The sequence below is a fragment of the Eucyclogobius newberryi genome, unplaced genomic scaffold (assembly GCF_026437365.1).
Source record: "Eucyclogobius newberryi isolate DKJ021-1_F unplaced genomic scaffold, fEucNew1.0.hap1 SCAF_21, whole genome shotgun sequence".
In the NCBI taxonomy this organism is placed as follows: domain Eukaryota; kingdom Metazoa; phylum Chordata; class Actinopteri; order Gobiiformes; family Gobiidae; genus Eucyclogobius; species Eucyclogobius newberryi.
The window spans coordinates 13,292,678-13,311,034 of NW_027315846.1; the positions used below are offsets into that span (position 1 = coordinate 13,292,678).

Sequence of the window (18,357 nt, forward strand, 5' to 3'; positions counted from 1 at the left end):
AAAGGAAAAGGCCTGACCTAAATGTTTGGAGATATTGGAGTTCGAAAGGTTTTTTTGTGTCCTGGTAAACGTCTTTCTGATTGGAAGTGTGTACAGTATGAAACCTCTCCTGTTGAATTAATGCAGGACTAAATGTTAATCAAAATCAAAATATGCTGAACCATTAGCCTTTAACCATTACACGAATCAACCTGAAATGTTTGTTGATAACAGAAGACAGCTGTGAATACAAAATATGGTACAAAATCCCATATATGCTTTTTTATTGTTTCGTACATTCTTTCCTAGAAACAGTAGCAATCTGAGCAGCTGCCCTGTTCACACTATTTTATTGAACTGGACCTTGTCCATACATACAGATAGAAAAAAAGCATTTTAATTCAAACTCTTCAATACTATTGATAATCCATTTTCTTGATCCATAACATGCATCCTTTGTGGTCACGATAATCCATTGTGAGCTAAATCCTGCCCTGCAAACTGCAGTTATTAGTCATTTGCCTATCTGCTCTTATAGAAAATATTGATTACTTTGACAGACAAGCAATAATGAATGCAGGGGGAGTACGTCTGATGATTCATATTACCAAGAGTGTCTTAATAATACAGTTACGTACTACATGGTTACTTGTGTTTGTGCATCAGCGTATTTATCCCCTACTGTGTGTATGTGGTGTGTATCTGTGTCTGTCGGTGCAGGTAAAGTGGCTCCCTAAGGTGCTGCTGTGTGCTGTGCTCTGGTCTTTCATGTCTGGCACATTTGTCATCCCATTGGAAAGACACAAGCCCTGCCCTATGCGCACACATACACAACACACTGTACATAAGTAGGCTGAAGAAGCTTGTTATTCCTTCTCTGCCTAACTCCCAGTACACCAGCCATGCAACCTCTCCTTCCCCACACTCCTCCCTCAAGGTATCACTGTCTTTACTTCTTCTACTTCTGCCTCTATTCCTCCGCCCCCACCCCTCTGTGCCTCTCCCTTGGTCCCACTGAACAACAAGCTTTCACCTTCTCCCACGCTATCATCTCCAGTCCCCAAACGCCCCTGATCCTCTCTCTCCTCTTTCGGCTTCTCCCGAGTCACTCTTCTAACCTGTTTTTTGCGCCACAGCATCACCAGCTCGAACTAATCCTTCCTGTATCCCTCCTGCAGCGATGCCATGCCCTTTCTCTTGACTCTCTCTTGTTCTCTCTTTTCTGTCACTTTGTTGATTTTTAATTCAAAATGGAAATTTTATAGAATCTCACTTTTTAAAGGAAGGGCCCATTGATGCACTCCCATCTCTTGTTTTATATAAAATAATAATATTCTATTATATCATAGTATATGTAATCCCTCATTCATCCAGAAGGGATCCGTCGCCACAAAAACTGTCAAAGGTCATTAGTACAAAGTTTTTAATCCCATGTCTTGATTTAAAAAAAAATATTGTCCACCTTTGTAATGTTTTTACATATATGATATAAAATGACATAACTGTTACTAATAATAATTATGTGACTCATATTTATAAATTGTTAACAGTGATTATTTGATACAGTCTTTTTTGAGACAAGAATTTAATATTATATCGTTGTCTTATTGATGCATGCTTTATGTTTTCTTCTTCCCACTCCTTTTCAATTAGGAAAAAGAAACCAAATTCTAACATTTTTTGGTGACATGGACTTATTTGTGCTTAATTGTATTTACTGGTGTGCTCAAAATAAATAAATAAAATGATATGATGATAATAATTTAATACAACATAATATAATAGAGCATAACATTATATCATATTTGTTTGAGGTTATGATCTAAGTCTAATATTGGCAGCCTACTTATTTAGTAGTAACTCTGTTGTTTCAGCACCAGGAGCTGTTCCCTGCAGTCTGAGTCTGCGCTGATTGGTTGGTGACGCAAAAGTTAAATTTGTGATAAAAAACGTCAAAAAAATTACTGGATCGTAAACTAATATACAACATTGTATGAAAACAATACAGTTTGTAAATTAGCTAGAGATATAATTGACATGTTAAGAGCTAAAAGATAATTACACGTGCTTGAAAAGCGTTGCTTTTCCTGTAGGTTTGCAGGCTGAGAAATATCACGCCTACACTGAAGATTATGGTAAAAGTTAAATGCCTCGTGACAATTTATTACACTTTGAATACATAATCATTGTAATTACATTTTTCTTTGACCATACATCAGATCGGTGCATTTGTATAAGACGTGGAACAAAGTAATTGTGCCTGATTGGCATTAGCATAGCCAAATAAAAATGTGAAATGACTAATATTGAACGGCCTGTGGGCATCTGAATCCCAATGCACTAGAGTACTTATCATGCCTTCTTTCACTGCCTGGCAGCGTTGCAGGAGAGAGCTGTATTGTTGGTTCTGCAAAATGTTGCTGTGGCATTTGATTTGTTTACTGCTGTAGAGATCAAAGATCTAACCAATGTGCATACTATAACTATAGAGCTTAAACAATGATCCAGAAAGTCTTTGAATGATATAAAGCGGATTTATTTTACTGCCTTCAGAACCCACTATATTTGTCCTGAAATGTCTCTTATTCTTTCAGGGTCACTGATCTGCTGTCAGATAAGACTCTTGCTGCTGTTAGGGAATAAATGAATTAACACCTCTTGTTGGGTAAGAAATGAAACTAATTTATAATCTAATTATGACAATGTCTTAAAGATGAAATTAGCATTCTCAGTGTTTTCATATCTCAGTGAATATGGAAATCATTGTGTTGTTATTCCCATTCTCATTCACACATGAACGCACATGCTGAATGCTGCCATCTTTATGAGCAGGGCATGACTATATTGTAAATATTGTCTCCTGGCTGGGCGTAGTGCATTAGCAGTGCTCATCACTGAACACATGGCCAGAACTGGCCTGTTTCAATACCCATTCATCTTGTGTGTCTTTAATTCTGCTGCTCAGCCAGCCTCAAAGCCTGGGACGAGGAAAGGCGTTAATTAACAGCAAGGCTGCCATCAGCCACACTCTTCCTTTAAGTTTGCATCCTGTAGCTCTCTGGGCACGGTAAAGGATCCCGGGCCAAATAATGTGCACCCAACCCCAAACGGAGCAATGTGTCTGCTATTTAAAATATATACGCTGCACATGTATCTCACAGCTTACCCCCACCTCCATCTCTAGCAGGGCCCGTGGGAAGAACAGACTGTGGGAGCAGACAGTCTGCAGTCCTGAATAAATGTATAAGAGGGAGAAGGGGAAGGGAGGGCACATCATCAGGCAGTGCCGAGCTGGGGAGGCAGAGAGAACATACTGAGTGAAGGGAGGGCACATTATCAGGCAGCGCAGGGCTGGGGAGGGAGAACATATTGAGTGTTGGAGGACATACATGCACAGTGTACAGAGAGAGCTCGATGCACAGATGGGAGAAAGCTTATAGCACTGGGATAGGAATCCTCTCCCTGTGCTGGAACACAACACACTTCTCCACGCTTCCTCCCTCCCCCTGACTCACACATCCACTCACATCCACTCACAGCTCACAGTAGCTTTAGGGTATACCAGCCGGCTTTGGCAGTCCTCTCCTTTGTTGTTTTTGCTATTGGTTGGTCTCAGCGGCAGCGCGGCGTGCGCCTCTATTGCTGGGGTGGGTGCATGTATTAGTGAGTGTGGATCTGCCAGGCGCCGTGTGGAGGATGGCACTAGCACTTCCCTGGTAAGTCTTCCTTTCTTTCTGTCTGTGTTGTGCTCATCTGCAGTGCTGCTCCTCTCTCTTACATCCCTCTGCTCTGGTGGTGCCTGTGTGGCTCTGTGTCGTCCGCTCGTGTCCCAGCGCTGCTCTCGCCATCCCCGCTCCAGCCGCGCGTCTCCTCCGCTCGCTCTCTCGGCTCTCTCTCTCTTCAGGCTGCGCCTCATTGGTGTGTCCTGATTCCCTTTTTCCATTAGGCTCCAGGCCTATTGGTCGGCTGCCTCCAAACCATTATCTCCACTCCTCCACCCCTCTGTCATCTCTGCTCCCGTCGCTCTGCCGTCTTCCCCATTCTCAGTATCTCAAGCTGTAAAAATGATTTGCATGCAGGAGCCGAGCAGAACTTTGTCGTGAGAACAGTAACTGAACAGAAGAGTGTGAGAAGAATCGTGTTAAAAAGGAGAGACTAACTAAGGACCGCAAGGGAAAGTTTCAGAGACGGCTGCAGTTGGTAGGTAACTTGTCCATATGATATATTGCACTGAAGGAATGATCTACTTGCTTGTGATGTTAGTTTTTAAATCTTTTAAAAATAACGAAGCTATGGTTTTACTACTGTAACTACATGACACCCTTGTGTCACTTTTCTGCTGTTGCTGCAGTTGAATGTTTAGCTTTAAAGTTATGCTTGACTTTTTGAAATAGTAGAAGTTGTTATTGTTCCATATTCCATTAGTATTGTGACACTATTTCCTTCACTGGTCAGCTGTCCAGATAATTGATAGAGTCATGAAAACTTTTACGTTTGAATGACTCATGAATGGCAGAAGAAGTTGGTTGTGTTTGGCGGTTTTGTTGTTCGTGTTCCATGTGAGAACTATACACATTCTCACAACAACTGCATTTACTGAATCCTTTTAAGTATTTTAATTGATTCTGTAATCTGTCTGTAAAGCAGTGTCATTTTCATGTGGCATATTGTATTCACTCTTTACATGGTCATCTTGATTTGCATTTACTTAAGTCTGTGCTGATGCTGTCGTGATTCTATGTCTGCTGTTGGTTGTACACAGCAAAAAGTTTCCACATGGCGGACAAAGCGCACACACCAAATCATTCTTTGTGTCTTTCATGCTCAAAGTATGTCAAGAGTGCTTGTCAACCTGAACATGTGTTTTGAGATGGAATGTGCCGCTTTACTTTGGAAAATGTAGATCTTTTATTGCTTGAACACTGCTTTAAATATTAAAACGATCTACAGCAGATTAATCAGCGTAGCCTTTATGTCTTTAAAATAATCTATTGTTGTGGCTGAGAGCAGCAGTGTCTGGCTTGGCGTGAGGAGAAACCGTGTTCTCCGGGATGCTCCTTTAGCTGCAGACGGGGGAAATGTCTTGCTTGTTAAGGGGAGGCTGGTGTGTGCCGAGTCGCGGTGCCTGATGTAGTTTGCTGAGCGAGCCGGGCGGACAGGCAGACAGCTGAATGTGATTAAATTATAGTGGGAAAGCACACTACCGGGTCTTACTGGGACCAACATCGCGGGAACCCCCCTCCTCCCTCCCTCCTATCGTCTCTTTTCCTCATTTTCCCTCGCTCTCTCTCTCTCTCCTTCATCGTCTGCGCTGAAGGAGGAGACCCGAGCCCCTAATAATCACAACAGTCTAGTCAGAGCTGGAGGGGCAGAGGAAATTGGTTGTTGATAGCGATGATGAATATAGACTGTAAGGTCATCTCTAAAGCACTCTGCATTTCAGCGTATTGCACCTACCGGCATACTATTCTGAAGTAGGGGGAGATACCTTAAAAAAATGCTGTAAAAATACTGCTTTGATTGTTTTGGAGTAGGGATGTCACGATTATAAGGGGAATTGATAATCGTGACCATTTAGGTAATTTACAAAATATGAAGAACAAAAGAAGAATTCAGCAAAAAGTCATTTCAATTCATTTTGTGCTCCAAAAAAGTACGCTTAAAAATTCAGTGCTTTTTATGGAATTTTACATTTGCATTCGGGAAGTTTGATGTCAGAAAACTGGCCACAGACAATTGAAACAGTGATGTATTAGAATTAAATTGTATTTTGTTGTGCGTCAATAATTGTGAATGATCATCTTCTCACAATAATCCTATTACTATAATTTGATAGCCCTATTTTGGAGAGAGTTTACATTTTTAAATTGAGTACTCAGTGTATGATAAAAATGTATCCAAAACTAATCCTGCAAAAAGAGCTGATTAAAAAATAAAACAAATGTGTGCCTAATCTTTCAAAAATAGGGTTTAAAAAGTGATATTTTTTAACTTTTGTGGTGGCTTTTCCAATTCACATTTTGTACGACACTTGAACCTCAACATGCCTGACATTTACAGGCACGTTTTAGCACATTTCTAATGGATTGCCATAATACTGCCGGAATATATTGTTCGCGAGATAATAAAATATATATCATGACATACATTTTTGTCAATATTGCCCACCTTATTTAAACTAGCCTTTATCAATGACTTCTACATGTGTGGAATAGTGCACTTTGACGAGTCCATTAGGAGGATTGCTGTATGTGTGGTCTTAGTGAGACATGACCACAGTCTGAGGCAGCGGTCGGTTGAAGGTAGGGAGTTGTCTCCTCTTCAGACTCACAGGGGAAATACTTTATGTCCCTTATTCTTAGCAGCCTAATGAATGAGCAGAGGAAAGCCTCCTGGGGATCCTCTACATGCGGCTCACTGGGGCGGTGGGGGGCGACCAGGCACTAATATTAGACTCCATGTTGAGCGTAGAACAGAATTACTCTTCCACTCGCCATGCTCAGTGTGCTGGTACTATACATCGCCATAGCATGACTCTGCATTAGTGTATTCTTCAGTGTGCTGCAGTGGTCGCCAGCCTCCATATACTGTATAAAAAAACACACTGTATTCAAACAAACTATGCAAATCACGCTTTTAATGGTGTAATTGTTTCCCCTTCTTAAATTCACCCAAAGTTGTATTTAGTGTGATTTATGCATGTTTGAGTAATATTTATTCTCCTGCATCTGTGACACCATTGCCCAGAAAATGACAGTTTTCAGCGACCCCGCAGCCCTGTACATACTTCGTTCTCCAATGAAAAAGAAGTCTACTGCTTGCTATTGTGAACTATAGCTGTTGTAATGACATTGACAATGATGTACCATAAAGGAGCAGGCTCAAATCAACTCTGCAGTCAGAAATCAGTGAACATGTTTCTTTTATTAATTAGTTTTAGGTCACAATTACAATTTTGTCCAAAAATAATGATCCACATGTCATAAATTATGTCAATGTCAAATGTCTGTGTCTATAGAAGACAAAATATGTCTTCAAATGAATGTAATTGTAAAGTGCTCTTGCTTGAAAAATTTACTAATTTGTGAGGTACTCGGAAGCAGAGGAGGAAGCGGTGAAAATAGAAAACCCTTTTTCTGTTTTGTGTTGGAAATGTTTTACTTTAACTGGCTCTTAACTTTAGATGTCTCAGAGCCCTTGAACAGGTGCTGGCCAGCAGTATGTCTACTCCTCTCCACAGTTATTCAAACATTTAACTATTTCGGGTTTGTTTTTGTTTGCACTAGTCTCGTCTTGGCCAAAACACACCATAGAGAATCAATGACTTCTTCCAATCAGTCTCAATGATGTGGTTAAGCTCAGGCTGTGAAAGAATTGATCTATTTGAGTGGACAAAGTGTCAATACTGACGTGTACTCACTGTGATCTATCTGCTCCACTGTCTGTCACACCTGCATGCTCCAGTCTTCTCTGGACACATTGATCGTTGATATATACTCTCTTTTTTAAAATGCAACTCAAGTTCAAAAGTTTGAAGGATTGTTTGTTGTTTGGTAAATGTAGCTGAAAAACGGTTACGGTGGAAATACTTTTGGGGAATTCTGCTTCTGATAGCTGTAAAGAAGTACATGTCTGGTCTGGTATTCTTCAAGTGACAAAGCCTCAATGGACAGGTGTCCTACCATGGACACACACACACACACCTCATTGGCTTTTCACAAGAGAAAACATGATCTATCTCCTGGTGGGCAGGCCAATTAAAAACCAATCAGGCTGCTTGGAGTGCACTGGTAATGGGAAAGCCACGGCCATGCAGGAAGTGGGCCTGATTAATGGACACTTTCACCTTGTGGCATAACAGCCTTCCACCAGCATCCATCACCTCAGGGGACAGGGCACACCTCCACAGCCCACACCCATCTAGTCCTGTCTCACTCACTGTACCAGCCACATGTCCGCTGTTATCATCATGAACATGAATTGTCTCCGTTAGTGCCACTATAGCTGTATATTAGCCGTTCTGACCTACAAGGCATTAAGCTCATTTGCTGCGAAGTGTTTAACTGAGCAGATCTTTCGATAGCTGGACATTCAATAGAGCGATAAAACTACATAATAATAATAATGGGAAGTTCCAAATAGTATTAATAGCTACATATCTGCCCTTCATTGATATCTTCACTATTTACTGCCGGCACTGCTGATTTGTGCTGTGCAGACTAACAGAGTGGAGAAACTACTAAAGAGCAGCAGAAACAGTGTTTGTGTCTTTCCCTCAGGTCCCATTGTGCGGCAGTGCACATTCAAAAGCAGTATTAAACGGTGTGAGGGAGGTTCACTCCATTTCAGGAGCTGTTGTGACCTACTTCACACAGCCATGCAGCTCGCTGTAAATAAGGATTTTCATAACCCGGTTTGGCCTTTTCCCATTAGAGGCTCAACTGTGCCTTGAAGAATATTCTAAAGAGCAACAGCGGCTGTTGAGAGACGGCTGTGATATCATCAAAGCACTGACCTTGAGATTGCTGTGTTGTTGTCATGCCATTACAATTAAACTTAAAAACTGCATTTACTGTGATCTTAAGGTTATGTATGCAAGCTATGAGGAGATGGTGAGCCACTTTTATTTTGGAGGCGCTAAACATTTTGTAAGCCAGTTTCTATTACAAAGTCCCCTTGCTGTGATTACAAACTTTAACTGGGACTGAGGCTTGTCCAATAAGTCAATTTATTTCTGCATCATTCTTTGGTAAATCTGTAACGCAGTGCAAACCGATGCGATTAGCCTGAAAAAATATTCGACTGAGGGGTCTGTCTGTACTGTAATGTTAACACCTAAAGCGTTTGTAGTTAATTTTAGTTGGGACCAGATTAGATCATGTTAGGATTCAGCATTCGGAGAAATGAGAAAGTAATGATGAGATGTTAAAAAAAAAAAGCCGCAGTAGCTCTGCAGCTCGGTTCAGGGAAGGTAGTGTGATATTGGAAAATGATTACCAAACAGGCATTCATTATTCAACAGGGCAATCAGGGAGGGCACAATCTCCTTATTTATGCTAGCTCTGTAAATCAGATTTGTCAGTTTTGATCACTCTAAAATCTTCCAGTCACACGCTGGCAATATTGGGCGAATATTACGCTGTCTAATGGGTAATTGATGACGGCATGTGACACTGGTCGAGACGAATGGATGGCCTTCAGGAGCAGGGGCGAGCAAGTTCTGCATGAGAGAGAGAGGAGACGGCAATTACGCAGCGTTCCAGTCGTCCTCGGAGGTCGGCTTTTCCGTGTTCCGACATGTAAATTCACACCGGAACACCCTCACATCTCGGAATTCCTATTTGGAAACTCGGGCGACATTTCAGAACCCAGAGTTTGCCTGAGTTAGACAATCCAACATGGCTGCACCCTATGTTTGAGTAAAGTTTTACACCCGACTGTTAAAATATTGATAGTATTTGTGTTATTTTCTCTATAGTTTCCCTCTACTGCCCCCTGCTGTCTGTGAAGCTGCTCCCGTGCTGCCGTTGAGCTTCCGCAGTTAGAAACGCATTGTTTTGCTAATGTTGCTAACGTCCGCACGGAACTAATGACAACAATAGCAAAAATGCACACTCATATGTTGATTTATAACCTAATTATGTCCGGGTTATTTATACACCGAATTGAGTCCATATTTATTTACTGTTAAGTATTACTCTTAGTTTTTTTCCGACGCTGGAAAACAGAAACTCGGGAGAAAACATCTCTCCGTGGTTCGACTTCCGAGGTTGACATGAACGCATCATTAGAGAAGCCATGGGGATATTACAGACTTTCAACACATTTAGCACATTTAAAGGTGCTGTAGAGGGTTTTTACCATGGATGTGTTATATTATCGTTTTTTACTGTCAGTGCTATTTTCATTATCGAGTGTTTGCTGCAGTCCAAACTTATTTATATGTATATTATTCACCACAGTGAGTTTATAAGCACAGAGGCCAGAGCAGAGTTTTACATGCAGTTCACTTTCCATTTTGCTCCTGGTTTGAGCCCAGTTTTGTTCGGACTCTGGCTTGGTCCTGTCATAGTCCTGGCTTACTCCTGGTTTGTCCAGATTTAGATCCCAGTTTAGTTCTAGTTTAGTCAAAATGTTAATGTGTGAGTGCTAAAAGCTGCTTTTACAATTAATCTGTAGAGGAGCAAAATATTTGTTTTTTCTTTATTACATTATTCCACTGTAATATGATATGATACTGTAATATGATTTGACATTTGATTTGTGATTTAGAGTTGATGCAATTAGCGTGGGGAGAAAACTGCTCTCAGTGTGTCTGTGCCTCTCTATGTGCATGATTTGTGTGTGTGGGTGGTTTGTGCGTGTGTCTGTGCCTCTGTGTGTGGGTGGTTTGTGCGTGTGTCTGTGACTCTGTGTGTGGGTGGTTTGTGTCTGTGCCTCTGTGTGTGGGTGGTTTGTATCTGTGCCTCTGTGTGTGGGTGGTTCGTGTCTGTGCCTCTGTGTGTGGGTGGTTCGTGTCTGTGCCTCTGTGTGTGGGTGGTTTGTATCTGTGCCTCTGTGTGTGGGTGGTTTGTATCTGTGCCTCTGTGTGTGGGTGGTTCGTGTCTGTGCCTCTGTGTGTGGGTGGTTTGTATCTGTGCCTCTGTGTGTGGGTGGTTTGTATCTGTGCCTCTGTGTGTGGGTGGTTCGTGTCTGTGCCTCTGTGTGTGGGTGGTTTGTATCTGTGCCTCTGTGTGTGGGTGGTTCGTGTCTGTGCCTCTGTGTGTGGGTGGTTCGTGTCTGTGCCTCTGTGTGTGGGTGGTTTGTATCTGTGCCTCTGTGTGTGGGTGGTTCGTGTCTGTGCCTCTGTGTGTGGGTGGTTTGTATCTGTGCCTCTGTGTGTGGGTGGTTCGTGTCTGTGCCTCTGTGTGTGGGTGGTTTGTATCTGTGCCTCTGTGTGTGGGTGGTTCGTGTCTGTGCCTCTGTGTGTGGGTGGTTCGTGTCTGTGCCTCTGTGTGTGGGTGGTTTGTATCTGTGCCTCTGTGTGTGGGTGGTTCGTGTCTGTGCCTCTGTGTGTGGGTGGTTTGTATCTGTGCCTCTGTGTGTGGGTGGTTCGTGTCTGTGCCTCTGTGTGTGGGTGGTTTGTATCTGTGCCTCTGTGTGTGGGTGGTTCGTGTCTGTGCCTCTGTGGCCTGACCCTTTCACAGGACAGCAGCAAATGAGAGGTGTCATCACATGACAGCGGTGCAGCCTCTTTAGGACCCAGCGCTTATCGAGAGCGCCAGCGTGCCACGCAAACGCTGCAGCCTGGCATATATGTACACAATGGTGAACGCGCTGGCAACAGTTTCAACATAAACACACATACACAAATGCATAAATATTGACACTCAGTCGCACACAGATTCTCAGCAAAGCACGATTCAAATCAATAGCTCTGTTTTGTGAACACACAGCCTTTGTTTGGGAACAATGATTTGGATTCAGTTTTGACCACTTAGTGCTTATATGCTCTGCTACGACAAGCTCCAAAAATCAAACTCAATCGCAGAAAGGGCTGTGTAAGACAACAATACAAGTTTACTTGCTTTTACTCATTTCTTTTTACTTGTTTGGTAAACATAATTCGCTTTCACTTTTGCTTGAATAACTGAAGGGTAAAACTGTTTGTTTGTTTGTTTGTTTGTTTCATTATATTTTGGGCTGTAAGCATTTATGTAAATACAGTATATAAGAGAGAGAAATATAAGGAGAAGAGTACAAATGCTGCTGCATTAAAGGTCCCCTCTGATTTGATCTGCTTGGTACATGTTGCAGGCGTGTTGTTTCTGCGTAAATGGGTGTATTCTGTTTTGTGTGAGACACTGCTCCTCAAGCTGGGGCAGCAGGAGACCTCCTACAACCCTAAGCTGACGCGGCGCCTCTGGCTTGTCCCTCCATCTCCACACACCAGGCTCATGTTTGTCCTTTCCTCTGTATCTCTGATCATAGCCTCTGATGCTCGCCTGCCTACCCTGTCCTCCACAGCTCACCATTGTGCCTTTGCTGCTGTTCCTCGTCTGTGCGCTATAGGACGTTTTTTTCTTACCCTTTTGTATAGAAATGGCTGGCCTTATCAGTTTAAGTCAATTTTATCACAATTGATGTTTTCTTCTTATAATTATATTGCCATTAATAAGAAACTAAAACTACTTATTACCTTCTTTGTAGTTCCCAATTGATTTTGATTGGATGAATCACTCACAGAGGCTGACCAATAGGAGGGGTAGGTGGAGAAAAGTGTCTGTTTGAGCATAGAGCTGCATTAATCTTATCACAACTCGATTCAATAGTGTAATTTGGCCCCATGTACTTTAACAAAGTGGATTTATAAAAGAAAGTATAGACATTGTTTCATCTTAGTTCCCATTATTAGTGGAGGAGCCTAATTCATTATTATGTTGTCACCAAGTGTGTCACACTGTCCCATGCATCATATATCAAGAGTCTATTGTTTTGTGCTCAATTATGTATTCAGGTCATTCTGGGGCGAGTGTTAAAATGCTCCTTTGGCTTTGCTTCTGTTAAGCTATGCATCTTGTTCATTCTACTCCAATCTGCGTAGACCCTGCTCTGAATAAATAACACTACATCTTTTAGTTCTTTGGTCTCCTGAAAGAAGGCAGGCCCTACTCGTGTAAGTGACCTAATTTTCCTGCTCGGCCCAGCGTTTTCCGATGTGAGCTGTTCCAAAATAAGCTTGGCTACAGCAACTCATTTCCATCTTGCATAACATGGGCAAAACAACCCTTGCTCCAGTTCATGAGCTTAATAACAAGTTGATGTTTAGATATGAATATCTCTATTTAATATCTCAGCTCTGCTGCCTGTCAGGCTTCATTCCACTGAAGGAATTCTGTTAAGAATGGCTAATACATTTCGAAATGTAACGTTATGTCTAAAGAAACCGCTATAGCATGAGCATTTTGTTTTTGTCATTGGTCTATTAGGGATCAAATTAGAGCTGGAAATCATAGGTTACATCACAATTTGTTATGATATGCAGTAGACGTTGATATACTGCACATAACACAAGAAACAAAATACATTTTAAACTGCTTTGCTTTGTTGAAATCTGTATATTTTAATTAAAACAGTCAGTAGTTCAATTGCATTGGTTTTCAAGATTGATATGCTTGTTTTTTTTGTTTTTTTTATCGAAAGGTCTACAGCCTACAGACATCAACTGTCAGTTAAAGCGTTTGGTTTTGAGTGGCGTTCAGACTTTGAAGGAAGAAATTTAGCTATTTTGTGTCAAATGACAAATTATGTAAATGAAATTAAAATTATAAAACGTAATAAAAAATCAAGATTGAATAGCCATATCGCCCTGCCATAACTGCATCTGCATTGACACATTTCCAAATGCTACAAATTATTATGCTTCTGTGAAATTATTCATATGAATTTAAAATCTGTCTTATTATTGATACAGCATAAAGTATGATAATATATTACTTTTTTTTTTGCCTTTGTAGCTTCTGGACTGTCATTTTAGAGACTGGAGAGTCCAGATATTGGAAGCTGATATTTTTCTAGTATTTGTACATTGATCTACCTACGTCTGGATGCATCCATTTGTGCGATGCATTTTTGTAGCGTAACACAAACACAAAGTGTTTAACCCTGGGATGAGCAGGCCCCTGTCCAGGGTATACCCCGCCTAAGGCCCAAAGTCACTGAGATAGGCTCCAGTCCCCCACGACCCCTAACGGGAACAAGTGGTAGAAAATGAATGAATGAACACAAAAAAAAAAATGTTTATTGGAGCATATGGTCTGTTAATGACTTTAAATAAAGCAAAAATCCTTGTTTTGAGGCTATGGTGATGCACTTTTTAAAACTTACATATGGATGCATATTTACTACTGGCAATTTATTCTGCGCCACATATACAGCAATGCAAGTATGAGATTCAAACACCATAAAATATTGTTGGTGTGAAGTGGCATTTTCTCCTGTGAAGCCCATGTACTTTAAACTATAGCGGCAGTGTGATAAAGCTCCTTCACACAATAGAGTGAATTAGTGAGGCTGTGTATTACTGTATTGATCTGTGAAGGTGGAGCTGTATGCCTCAGTGCGTCGTACTCACAACAGCTGCAGCGCCAGAAAAGGCCCACATACAGGGCTCATTGTGACCAACTGCCACACTGTGCTCATCTATGATCTGTACAGTAGTAACACATGAACATAAACCACCTCCCAGTTTATCTCTGTCTTTGTCCAGCAAACAGGCTCCGCAGGAGGTTCCCCGTGAGGTGAGGACCGCTGGACTGTGTGTGTGTGTCTGGGTGTGTGTGAGGGTGTGTGTGCGTGACTGAGGAACACACCTGTCAGCACAGCTCCATAGGCTGTGCTCTGATGATATCTGACAGCGGGCCGCCCTGACACTGCCAGTGTCTGTGTGTGTGCCTTTGGATGAGTCACTGTTATGCCTCCGCCGCTGAGCTCCCCAGAGCCCTGTGTCGGGCTGATGGCTCTAGAGGCTATACATGTGTGCTCAGGCCCTATTAAAAGCTGGCTCCTTACTCACAGTAAACAAATGCTGAACCATGTACGCACATTTTTGTTGTCTCTGCTTGTGTTGCCTTGCCCACGCCTTTGCAACACTTTAATTTCATTGTGGTGAAGGACTGGTCAGTGTTATGTGTAGCACAGCTACTATCTGCATCAATTCAATGACTTGTTTGTGAGTGGTGACTAAATCTCATTAGGAATGTAAAGTTTAACACTGCAGTTGTCTCAGTATTTGGGTGCTGAACAGTGAGACTGTATTCTGGCGCTGTGGGAGCCACAGAGGCGGGATTGTGAAGCAGCTGTACCCTCCAGTGCCTCTCAGCAGCACATGCATTTGGCTGAAATATTCAGCCCAGCTCCCAGCGTTACCTTGCATGTATAATTACCGGATATGCTGCCTGCCGCTGATAACTCTCCCAAACAATGTTTGAAGGGAAAAGGCGGCCATGAATTCCCAATGAAGTGTGAAAAAGACTGATTAAAATTGCCATGGTCAAAAGCCAGGCACCAGTGTGTTCTGCTCTCATGAAGCAGGGGAGAGGCTCTGCTGTGCACATAGCTTTTTCCTCATCACTGTGCTGAGAGATTTTGGGGGTGTTTTAGCCTGTTTCTATTCTGATCCACAGTCAAAATATTGCCATATTTTTATTTTGGCCGAGTAAACATGTATTCAAATGGAAACACACACAGTGCAAATTAGCAACGAACAATTGTTTCTGGACCACATAAGTATCCGGCCAAATGTCATCTTAATTGCTATTATAGCTGTGATAAAAGTCTAACCTGATAAAATGACTGTCAATGCTGTAGCACATGCTAGTGGCTTTTACTGTACAGACCACAGCTGGTTATGATATCTGCGGTATTATCTTTTTAATACTAATCATACACATATTGTCTTATTCATAGCATGCAGTCTACACCCTCTTTCCTTTGTTTGCCTCATTACAGCTCTGCAGTTTTTCTTGTTAGAATGTTATGAATGTTAGAATACGTTTTATCAGCACACATGAGATTTAATAGCCCTATCTTCTGCATGTGTAAATGCTCAGGATAAATATGTGTATGTGAGCCCAGGCGTCTGCTCTGGGAAGGCGGTGGAGGAGTGGATGCGTCTCATTGGAAGAGTGTGGGCGTCAAACTCCGGGCTTTAATTACAGGTCTGGCTCCCCGTGATGTACCACGCCTCCCACAGCCCTGTGTTTGGGTGCGTCTTCTGGGCACAGACAGATGATCCGCTCCTTGTCTTTGGGGCTCTGCTCTCTGGAGGGCCTCACCTTAAAGCACACAACACAAGACAATCTGATTAGCCGCATCAAACCACCTGCCTATTATGTCCTTGTCTCTGTTGAAAGTGGTTTATTTATGTTGGCAGATTTGAAACTGTTAGATTTGATAACCTGGTCATTACAATTGTCTATGGGACCTTCAAGACACCAAATACTGGTTACTCTAGTTGTGCAAGCTAGTATGCTAGTGGTGTACCTTTGAGCTAACAAGCCCCTAACACAGACATGCTCTTTATTTCTCCCCATCCTTTTCTTGTACACCGATGTACAGTCCAATAATTGGTGGTTATTAGTGAGCTTGCTGGAAGAAGAGCCGGGGAGCTGGTTAACTCTTTCCTCACAGGAAGGACAGCAGTTGTCTTTCATCTTGTTTCAGAGAGATACTATGAGAATAGAAGAGAGAGGTTGGTTATTATTTTGCCAGCAGCAGATGCCAGGCACAGTGGTTTTTGACTGGGCACACTTTTACACAACACAGCTGTCTTCTCTGCATCTGGGCAAAGGATAGAGATAGAGAGAGGAGAGAAGGAGAAACGGAGCAAAAGGAAGAAGGGGTAAGAAAGATGTTTGTGCAGAGGAGAGACACGGGGGAAGAAACAAAGAGTGACACAGATAACATCTCTGAGCATAAACACCCCCCTCCACCTCATCCCCAGTTTAGTTTTCCCTTCCAAAAGCTGGGAACCTCAAAGTGGGCCAATCCACAACAGGGATTAGCCACGGAGCTGCAAAGACATTTAACTGTGCTCTTCGTGAGCACTGCGTCTATGTGGGAGGAACTGTAAACACAAGCACATATGAGAGGGAAGAGCTAGAGTCGCTTTTATTGTTCCCACTGCCTTTATGGGATGTCAATGAGAAGGTTTGTGAAAGAAATACTGTGTGATGGTGGACATGGTATAGAATATCTATTGTTAATAGCTAGGAGTCTAGCATCATGTAAAAGCAAGGTATAAAATCAATATTATTAATTTGACAGTTATCTTACAAAAGGGATCATTAAAAACACAAACTAAAACAAATGTCTGGAAAGTTCTGTCTTGAACTTTGATACATATTTTACAGTATGAAAGGCCTTTGGACACTCACTGTTTGATTTGCAAAGAAGTAAGATTGAAATTGAGTGTTTTTTTCTCACTCCCTGTGGATAATGGTTGAGGGCATTGCCATTGCTATTGAAAAGGGAATTACTTTCTATTATTATTTGACAATATGTATAAATTCAAAGATCTCTGCACCACAGTGCACTTCTTTCTCTCCATCGGCCTCTCCCTCTCTGTCTTTCCTTTGTTCTATCTCGATTAGAGTTGTCCTTGACTGCAGAGCAAGCACGCAGTGCAGCCTTTAGTTGAGAAGAGCCAGTCAAACGCTCTCCTGCACTCATGGTGAGACAAGAATAGGAGTGGACATGAGGAAGCAAGGAGAGAGAAAGAGAGAGAGAGAGAGAGAGAGAGAGAGAGAGAGAGAGAGAGAGAGAGAGAGAGAGAGAGAGAGAGAGAGAGAGAGAGAGAGAGAGAGAGAGAGAGAGAGACTGTGGGCAAAGCAGAGAGAGAGACCTGTTCAATTCAGCTGCTCTAGCCTGGAAGAGCTAGCTGTGAATGAGACAGGAGTATTAGCAGGAAGCTGGCCTGATGACTAAGCGTCTGAAGTCAGGGGAGAGCTTTGGGCATCTTGTTTAGAAAGACATTGAATGAAAGGTATTGCCTGCCAAGAAAGAAGCCTCCAAAACGGGGCACTGATCTCAGAGTGAATATTGGACAGCGGTCATGTTAAATGTATTCAACTCAGAGCAATGTGAAAGAGTTTATCCAAATAGTTCAGCCTTAGTAACAAATGAAAATATTTTTTTATTCAGGACCACGGACAGCGCCATGCAGCTGTTATTCATATATGTGAAGAGTTTCTTTTTTTTTTTAGATTATTTTCTAGGATTTAAAGATGGTGTGTGATGAAGTTCTTGGATATGAAAGCAACATAGATGGTGAATGGTCAGGTTGATGCTACAGTACAGACTTAGATAAAAGAAAGAAGACATGTGGAAAGACAGACAGGTAAACATCAGATAGACGCAAACAAATACACAACAGATGACGAAGGGACGGAGGAGACGGCGGCAGAATGGCAGCCCGACTGACCGCCTGGCACTGACGTACTGGCCAAAAGCAGGGGCTGGCAGGCAGACAGGCAGATGGGCAGGCAGGCCCCATGCACACAGACAGAGAAACAGACACAACAGCAGACAGACCCAAGGAAGGCGGAAAATACATGGAGGGATCGGCTGGACGCGAGACCGGCAGTCAGAGAGGCTGCCAGACAGACATGCACTGTTAGGAGCAGGACAAGATTTTGGCTCAGGAAGGAGACATGGGGACAGCAAATGCCTCTAGCTCCCGGGGAAAGAGAGGCAGAGGCAAGCAGAACTGGAGGGAGAGAGAGAGGGGGGAAAGGATGGGGTCAGTGCACGGCTGGCTGGCTGACTGTTGATCTGTGGCACTGGGTTGGCAGAAGAGGCTCCAGGGGGACAGAGCTGCTCCACACAGCCTCCATGAAC

General features: G+C 42.5%; 1 protein-coding gene across 11 annotated transcripts in view; it reads left to right on the forward strand.

Annotated features, from left to right (window-relative positions):
* The first annotated feature begins 3,310 nt into the window (after positions 1 to 3,310).
* myt1lb (myelin transcription factor 1-like, b) overlaps positions 3,311 to 18,357 on the forward strand; it is an 81,914-nt gene continuing 66,867 nt past the window's right edge. For 4 of the 11 annotated variants that reach the window (XM_072458136.1, XM_072458131.1, XM_072458137.1 and 1 more), the window contains exon 1: positions 3,764 to 4,179. The gene's annotated coding sequence lies outside the window, so the exon portion shown is untranslated. Of the gene's footprint in view, positions 3,696 to 3,761; positions 4,180 to 18,357 lie in introns of those variants that run through there. The other 7 variants (XM_072458133.1, XM_072458138.1, XM_072458135.1 and 4 more) reach the window with 5 other exon arrangements.